The following is a 10,000-nucleotide window of genomic DNA, read 5'->3' on the forward strand; positions in this document are numbered from 1 at the left end:
TTATTATTATTATTTTTTTTTTTTTTTTTTTTTTTTTTTTTGTAAACAATTATTGACCAGCCAACGTTTCTTATGATGATACCGACAGACTTACAACCATACAGAAAGTCTTCATAGCTATATTTGAACACATTGCATGCATTGTTCTGTACTGCACCCAGTATGAAGGTTTTCACTTCAGTTATTTAGAACAAGACTGTGTTATTGTTACTCTAAAAGCAGTCTTGGATATCTAAAAGGTCGTTTAGGTAGTGCTGCCATTTATTTAATTGCAGTTTAATCAGTAGAACTTCAAAAGTTCAAAGTTGGAGCAAATGTTTTCATGTTGACCAGGCTGACATGAGTCTTTACAGTTTATATATGACATATCTGTTTTTGTTAATTTGTTCTCATCATTTATTTATTTCCTTATATCCTTTCCTCACTGGGCTATTTTTCCCTATTGGAGCCCTTGGGCTTATAGCATCTTTCTTTTCCAACTAGGATTGTAGCTTGGCTAGTAATAATAATAATAATAATAATAATAATAATAATAATAATAATAATAATAATACCAATTTTGGAAATTTCACCAATTACACGTGTATGATCACTGGCTCAATTTGATTCTGTAATGGATGGCTTGATGCATTTCATTAGATACTATTTCATCGCCTGTTTCATATATGGGATAGCTCAATCAGTCTCATCAGTTTTGTGTACGGTGTTAGTTCATCAGTGTTATAGACGTTTAATTGTTATGTAACGTAAACCAGTTTTATAAATTCACATATCTTGTAGTTCTAGTAATTGTATATTTGATGTAGGATTCCAATTCCATGCGAGACGAATTTCCCCCAATTTTGCCCTTTCACATATTTTATATATTAGCCAATGTTTGAATTTCTTAGATTTTACCCTTGCATTCTCTCTTCTTCTTTTTTCCCCAAACAGTGAACAGCTCCATAGATACAACGCATTCGGTCGCATTAACATTTGAACTGTTTTGCAATTTCATACGTGCGAGTTTCCCAAATTTTGCAATTTTGGAATATTTAGATATTGCAGTTCCCAACTATAGTAGTTTCACCCGGTGTATAATGTATCCTTATATTATCTACATTCACAGATTTTATAAAATCTTAAATTAAGTCTACCCGATTTAGCAGTCTCACCACCTTGTTAAAAGTGCGATTTCGCTAGATAATCCACTTAACGTATAAAGTGATTTATAGTTCCCCCTACTTATCGCTGATCTGATTCTCCAATTGGCTGATAAGTTGCCATTTAAGGATTTTATTGTCTGAGGGTGAGATATAATAACAGATTAGGTTCATTTGGTAGATGTGGGTTGTTAATAAATGGACAGAGAATTTGTGTAATAATAGTAATAATACTTGAAAACATATATACATGATTTACAAATCTTAGTTATTGCTTTTATTAATATTAAAATTATTATTGGAAGTCCTTGCAGCAGCGCATACATTATTATTATTATTATTATTATTATTATTATTATTATTATTATTATTAGCCAAGCTACAACCCTTGTTGGAAAAGCAAGATGCTACAAGCCCAAGGGCGCCAACAGGGAAAAATAGCCCAGTGAGGAAAGTAAATAAGGAAATAAATAAATGATGAGAGTAAATTATCAATATATCATTCTAAAAACAGTAACAGCGTCAAAACAGATATATCCTATATAAACTATTAACAACGTCAAAAACATATGTCATATATAAACTATAAAAAGACTCATGTCAGCCTGGTCAACATAAAAACTATATATATATATATATATATATATATATATATATATATATATATATATATATATATATATATATATATATATGCAGTAATACCTCAGGGTTCAAGTAACTCGGAATACAAGCAAATCAGACACGCGTGAAAAATTCAAATCGGTATACGGGCATTGTATTGGTTTACGAGCAAAGATTTCCTTCGGAATGCACATATTTTGTGGACAAGAGGTAACAAGAATAGCACAAAATCAGCGAAGCGGTGCCTATACACCTCACATAATGTCAATGTGATTTTTACCTCATTTTCATCCCATTAAAAAAAAAAAAAAATAAGTTCCTTGTCAATATCAAAGGGGAAATGTGAATTAATGTGTGAATATTTCTATTTTCTATTGTGAATTATTAATTTGTATTAATTTTTTTGATGTGAGGGGTCATGATTTCCTATCAAATAAAATTATAAACCTTTAAAAATCAGTATATATATATATGAATGAACGTAGGAAATGTATCGAGTTACTTTACATTATTCCATATTGGTAAAATTACTTTTGTTTATGAGCATGTTATATTACGAGCTTTCTCCTTGAAAAGATTAAACTCGTATACTGAGGTACCGTTTTATGTATATGTGGCCATTGGGATTTTCATTTTGTGGTCCCGAGTTCAAATTCATCTTTGATTTGGTAAAATCGACTGAGATGTGGGCGAGTTCTTGCCCTGGCCGAGTGGTTTAGTAACTGTGTTCGATCTCCGATATTCACTCACAATTCTACCCTGATATAAATTCTTACCAGTATCTGCTGGGATTCAGAAAATATTGTGTCATGCTAGCAAAACGGAAAGGCATATATATATATATATATATATATATATATATATATATATATATATATATATATATATATATATATATGTGTGTGTGTGTGTGTGTGTGTGTATATATATTGATAGATAGATAGATAAATATGTATAGATATTGATATTATTATTACTATTATTATTATTATTATTATTATTAGCCTATATATATATATATATATATATATATATATATATATATATATATATATATATATATATATATATACTCATTTAAATGGTCATACCACGTGGGATGCATTAATTACAGTTACCATAGCTTTGCTAAAACTGATCTCAGAAAGCAAATAGAAATTATATATATATATATATATATATATATATATATATATATATATATATATATATATATGTCTATATCTAATAATAATTTCGGAATACACACGAGCTCACCATACAAGAAGTAATACTTTATGTCCGGTAGATTCTTCGTTCGTTTCAAACTAAACTGTCCTTATGTCAATATGGCCTCTTGTTCCTTTACAAGCCCACTGATTTTGATATTATACTGAACTTGTTTTTTCCTTATCAAATTATGGGAAACCGTTAACCAATTATGTTGGGGGAAACTGGGCTCCATAAGGCTGCACAGCTAAGTGGCCCCTTTGATTAGGTGCCTTTTATGATCTTAACTACGAGACAATATTTTTTCTTTACTTTCAACTCAAACCTTTGTTTTCCCCCAACAATTGAGAATAATGCCAGTTTAATGCAGTGGGGAAACTAAGCGACTAAACGAGGATTGCAGCATCTGTTAATGACAATGCTTCAGATTTTCTATTCTGCCATTGACAGGATACTCCTCTATTTGATGGCTATCAGATTTACCACTTAAACAAGACTGCATGCAAAAACTAAATTTTTTACTCAATAATGTTGATCATAATGGAAATAATCACCTAAAGATACTGCTCGGTTCCTCTATGCCTATGGACTCAAACAGGAAACATGTCACTTTTCATTGCATCAACTTTTGTTGAGGTGTCAGGTTGGCCCACGGCTCAGTACCAGAAGTATTTCATTATTTTTACAGATATTATTACTATTATTATTGGTGTTGGCGCACGTAAGTATTTGAAGAGGTCATCACAATGGCTGAGCTTTATAGTTTTTTTTATAATTTAATTTCTTTGTTGAATTATAATTATTCATTTGGTGTCACTCACTGTTTTCTCCTTTTATATATTAATTTTCTACCATATGCTGGTTCTATGTGAATATTTTCTTGATAGTTCAAGCGATAGTGGTAATAATGATAATAATAATAATAATAATAATAATAATAATAATAATAATAATAGATGTAAAATATTGTTACTGCAAAGCTCAAAAGCAATAACCTAATTTAAAGTCAGTGACGTTTCTTGAAAATAAAATTTTTTCTTTGAATCCTGCTGTTCTAAATTACCCTGTATTACATGCAAGGGGATGCCTATTCATGGCCCTTGATAATCTGCATTCAAAAAGGTCCACGACACCTGTCCCTCAATTTTGGCTCTTGCCCGTGGGCGTATGTAGGAAGAAAATTGAAAGGAAATTGGCCGCACGCAGACACTAGTTTAAAACGTTCTTGTAGCAATGGTGGCGAATAGCTTGTAAAGCGTGGATTAGCAAGGTTCTGCAATGTTTTGTGTATTTATGTATTTGTGTGTTTGTATATATATATATATATATATATATATATATATATATATATATATATATATATATATATATGCTGTATATATATGTATATATGTATATAGTGAAAATCCCCCAATTCAAAATGTGCTTGCAAGTGCAGCGGAATAAAATCCAAAATGTGGGAAACCTGGAATACGGAAGCGTCAGTACAATGAATTGTGTTCACTAATCTTTGATAGTGTGGCCATGCAAAATCTTCATCACTAAATAACTCAGGTATAATACTCAGTAATGTTATGATGACGTGTTTTATTATGTTATAGCTTTGTTGTCTGGATGTCCTGTATTTCCTTCACACCACCTGCTCTGTGACTAGATTCTTTTTTTCCCAGAGGTCTATCATTATTCAAGCAATTTTTTTTCCATCATAATTATCATTGTCATCGCCATTTTTTTTTCTTCCCTCTCTTTTTGTCTGCTGATATATATGTTATCATCATTATTAAGCGTTAATGCTATTATGATTTTGTTACCCAGACCTTAGAACTATGTGGTCAACCTGCTAATTGATGTTTGTAATATATCACAGATATTATTGCATATCTCATCTTTTTTTTTTTTACTGATGTCAAAAATGTAAGATCACTGTACCCCTATTGTAATTATGTATATGGCTTTTACTGAAATAAAGATTATTATTATTATTATTATTATATACATATACATATATATGTGTATATATATATATATATATATATATATATATATATATATACATATATATATATATGTATATATATGTGTGTGTGTGTGTGTGTGCGCGTGAGAGGTCCAAACGGTAACCTCTAACATCATGTGGGTAAGAAACTAAAAGGAAAGAACTTTGTCCATGGTTTTCCTTCCCATCAAACCATTTTAAGCAAATTTGACGACATTAATATTTTAAGCACAAATGCCACTTTAATGGCAGCATATTGCCTCTTTGGAACCGAGACCTGCAGAAACCTAGAAAACTGTATAATCTCTTCGTCATGAATTGGCTCAAGATAATTAGCTTAGCGTTCAGTCTATGTTTCTATGAAATGAAAGGATTTAATTTGAATACAAAATTAAAAATGTCCATTAAACACTTATGAATATAGATATTAAATATTGAATTCAAGGTGGTATGTATATTGAGAGAGAGAGAGAGAGAGAGAGAGAGAGAGAGAGAGATCTTTAAAAATACACTAATGGTCCATGAAGAATAATTACCTGTCTAAATTGGGGGAGGTAATGTTTTATCCATAATTTTTTAAGGGAGAAAATGGAAGCAAAAGAGGACTGGGGGCTATGTCAAATAAGGTATCGAATCCCTTCTTTTACTCTTTAAATATTCAGATTCTCCGCAGTCTTCAAAAAGTGGCTTACATCCTTGTTATCAGGGATCGAAAACTTTCTGGAAGGGTTAAGACGCCCTCTAGAGGCGGGATTAGAAAGCTTCTTGGTAGGTAGTGTTCATTAGAATAAAATCTCTCTCTCTCTCTCTCTCTCTCTCTCTCTCTCTCTCTCTCTCTCTCTCTCTCTCTCTCTCACTGGATTTGAAAAGATAAAACACCACTCAATGTGGTAATTTCTTTACATACAAAATAGCAAATACATGGAACAGAATTCCAGCGGATGTAGTGAACAGTCACGCCGTAAATGAATTATGGAATAAGTTGGACAAGATCAGATGAAGTCTCTAAACGTTTTAACTAATTCGCATTTCAAAGAGCAAATGGAGTCTCCGCGGATAAACTAAAAAGTCTTTGAGACATTCAAAATCATTGTAACTCTCTCTCTCTCTCTCTCTCTCTCTCTCTCTCTCTCTCTCTCTCTCTCTCTCTCTCTCTCTCTCTCTCTCTCTCTCTCCCCAACCTTAGAAGCGTATTAGGTGACCTATGATGATCATATGTCGTATAGGGAAAGAAACAGAGCAGAAAAAAAACACTTTATGAAAGTTCAATGGTCCGTCAGAAATACGTATGATGAGGTAACATCGCTATATCTTAAGAAATATTGTACGATGCTTCTCGAATATCATATGTTATTGATCACTATTATTTCACAGTTACGAATCGTATTAATATTGCTAATTTATTTGAACTCTTATTATTATTATTATTATTATTATTTTTTTTTTTTTTTTTTTTTTTTTTTGTGTCTACAGAGACTTGGTTTATAGTATGGAGTTCCGGGTCACTATTATTATTATTATTATTATTATTATTATTATTATTATTATTATTATTATTATTATTATTATTTATGCATGTCATACAATTTCTTAATATTTATCATCCTTTCTAGAAAGTGTGAACTTTATGAAAAGTCATTTGTTTTTCACAAGAAAATAGTTGAAAACGGTTCAACATCCAATAGCGTTACCCTCTTGCTATTATTTTCCATGAATCAAGTTAGCATTTTGCTAGTAAATTATGCTGTTCCTAGTAGCTCTATAGCAGTTGGAATGGAGAATTATAGTTCTTCTTCGAAGAAAACAGGAAAGAAAAAGAAAATGACTGAGCTTAATGAGAAGGAATGGTAGACCAACTTTGACTAAAAAGATTATAGGTTGAATCAGACAACAAGCTGATAATCTCCATAGGGTATTGACGTCAGTGCACCTCACGTAGTATAGTGTAGGCATTACTTGAGGGTATATGGAGGTTTTTTCCGACCCTAAATGGAATCTTCCTTATATAATAAAGAACAAGTGTCTGTGTTTATATATATATATATATATATATATATATATATATATATATATATACAATGTGTTTGTGTGTTCTTTTCTGTCACGCTAAGCAGCATCCACAAATTGCCCAAACTACCTTGAGGTAGTTACGAAAGGGATCGGGGTGAGAAGGGTTGAATCCCTGTGTGCGCAAATCTATCTAGGCCTAAATGTTTAGCCGGCATTTTTGTCGGGTCGATAACACTAGTAGCTAATTGTCTTTCTACATTACCTCCGTTACCGTTACTATTTCCTTTCTTCCTTTTTGTGCTGTCCAACTTCTTCTAACTTTTATTTCATAGTACAACTGCATTTGGGTTATGAATAGTCTCACAGGTCCCAGCACCTGGATATATAACCAAAATTCGTAAATGCATTCATCCGTATTGGCTTACGCCCTTTTAGGCGTGCGTCCACTTCCTGCTTGGAAGACTGTAGAAACCTGTCAAATATTCATCAGCCATCTCGGTTACAACACGAACGTTCATGGAATTGACCACCCAAGTCATACCAAGTCTCCTGAAGAAGAAGAAGAAGAAGAAGAAGAAGACAAGAACGAAATTACATAAGAATAGGCGTTCATATTTGTCGATGCCATAAGAGCATGATCTAATTTAAAAGCACCCGGGTCCTATTTTAATTTTTCTGTTGGAGTTCTTTGAAATGTAAATGCAGCCTTGCTAATGGACTCCCATTATTGGCACTAACCCATCGTAGGAGAGAGGCAATCACGTCGGATAAATCTTTCATGGGCTTCGACGGTTTTGGACTGTAATGAGTGAGTGGTTGAGGAAAAATAATGAGAAGAAGAAGAAGAAGAAGAAGAAGAAGAAGCTAAAGATGGGTGGGTCACTCACTGGGTGTCTTGGTATAGTTAGTGGAACTTCTTTTTATATAGTATTTATCCCGGCATATGTTGGCATTCGAATCAAGATGTTGTATACAGTATTATCACAAAGCAAAGCTTCAACAGTTAGTTGGAGCGATCAGTTGAGATGAACACAGAATTATAAAGTTTGATGTGAAATTATTCAAAATACAAAGTTCAGTTATTCCTCAAGATTTATTAAGCAAACGAAGACGAAAACTTTAAAGAGTGACTTCAGAAAAAATATAATTTAGTGGGAATGAATCTGAAAGGGAAGGAATTTTTATCCAACGAACAAAGGGAAACTGATACACGAGTTGGCATACAGGGTGGCATTTAAAATGAAAATTCACTGGGTCCTTATTCGTTTATGGTGAAATATTATCAACCCTAGTTGAAGAAGCAGGTTGCTATAAGCCCAAAGGCTCCGACAGGGAAAAATGGCCCTGCGAGGAAGGGCAATAAATAAACTGCAATAACAACATTGAAATAGATATTTCATATAAAAACCATGAAGAGAGAATTATGTCAGCCTGTTCAACACAAAACATTCGTTGCAAGTTTGAACTTTCGTAGTTCCACCGATTCAACTGCCTGATTAGGCTATGATTTCCTTCTACTGTAAATATAGCTTGGATTTCTTCGTTCTATGCTGATTGTAATGAAAATTTCTTAGTTCTGTGCTGAATACAGTTTGGATTGATTCGGTCTCTGCTGAATATAGCTGGGATTTCTTCGTTCTGTAGTGATTCTAACAAGGATTTCTTCTTTCTTTGCTGAATAGAGTTTGGATTTCTTTCTATACATAATATAGCTAGGATTTCGTCGTTTTATGGTGAATATAACCATGATTTCATCGTTCTGTGCTGATTGTAGTTTGATTTTTTTTTTTCGGAATATAGTTAGTATTTCTTCCTTCTATGCTGAATATAGGTGAAATTTCTTCGTTTTATACTAAATATAGCTAGGATTTCTTTGTTCTCTTCCGTATACCGTGTGGAATTTCTTCGTTCTGTGACGAACACTGTATGCTAATTCGTTCTACCAAATACAAAGCTGGTCTTCATTGTATGCAGAAAACAATGTAGCATTTCTCCGTCGATGTTGATAAATCTACACCAAATTCCGTCGCACATTTTTAGATTATTATTAGTATCATATTTTTTTTTAAAAATCCAAAACAATATCCTCATATTTTGTAAAACTATCTACGTAATTTTCGAAACAAGAAAATAAACAGTTCTACAACCTGAACAGGTTCTCAGCTTCCTTGGTCTCATATTGATCAGCTGCTCATCAATGCCATTCTTACCCGAATTTAGTCATGACAATTTCAACGAAACATCAGAGAAGAAATTCAGTAGATGCTGGAAACGATTTATGGCCTGTTCCTATGAATGTATGTTGGGATGCTTTTGACCTGAGTAGAGAATCATGTACCTCGTTGTTTGTCGACTGTGGTGGGTCGCAGAGGCAAGCTGATAAAGGACTGGGAGTTCGCAACTTAATCCCAAAATATCAGGAATGCGCTCTGCTAGATCTCCGTGTACATCACGGGGTGCACTGTAGGCATTACTAAATGTTCCTCGCAGCACTCCGTAGGCCCCCTATCTGTACAAACTGTTTAGCCTTTTACTTTGCTCCCCTTATGGCTTCCGTTACTCTAACTTCTTTCTACAATTACCTTTTTGTGCTGAAAAATCTCCCCGGGCCTGGGCACAACCATATGGCATAAGTTCCATGAATTGCTCGAATACTTGTAAATTTAGTGATGATACTTCAGCTCCCTTTAATCATTTTTGCCACCGTTATCCTAACATTAGGGGTCGGTTGCCTGATGCGGCCTCTCGAGTGCCTCTTATCAAAGGCATCCTATTCCACCAAACCTTATCTCTCCATATCATCTTTCACCTTATATCGCCAACAAATTTTCTGCCCCCCCCCCCCCCCCACTCTATTTTGATCTGTATTTCGTAGGGCTACAAGTGTATATTCTACAGCAGGATTCTTCTTATGGACTTCCCAGGGATGTGAAGTTCTTGGCTACGACTTACCTAGTGATTGAGAACTCCTTTGTCGATCATGATGAGTGGCTCTGTTGCCCTTAACATTCAAGTTTAA

At 33.3% G+C, this 10,000-nt stretch overlaps 1 protein-coding gene across 1 annotated transcript in view; it reads left to right on the top strand.

Annotated features, from left to right (window-relative positions):
• LOC137625945 (uncharacterized) overlaps positions 1-10,000 on the top strand; it is a 308,726-nt gene that overhangs the window by 163 nt on the left and 298,563 nt on the right. The gene's annotated exons all lie outside the window — the stretch shown is intronic.

Source organism: Palaemon carinicauda, chromosome 33 (assembly GCF_036898095.1).
Source record: "Palaemon carinicauda isolate YSFRI2023 chromosome 33, ASM3689809v2, whole genome shotgun sequence".
Classification (NCBI taxonomy): domain Eukaryota; kingdom Metazoa; phylum Arthropoda; class Malacostraca; order Decapoda; family Palaemonidae; genus Palaemon; species Palaemon carinicauda.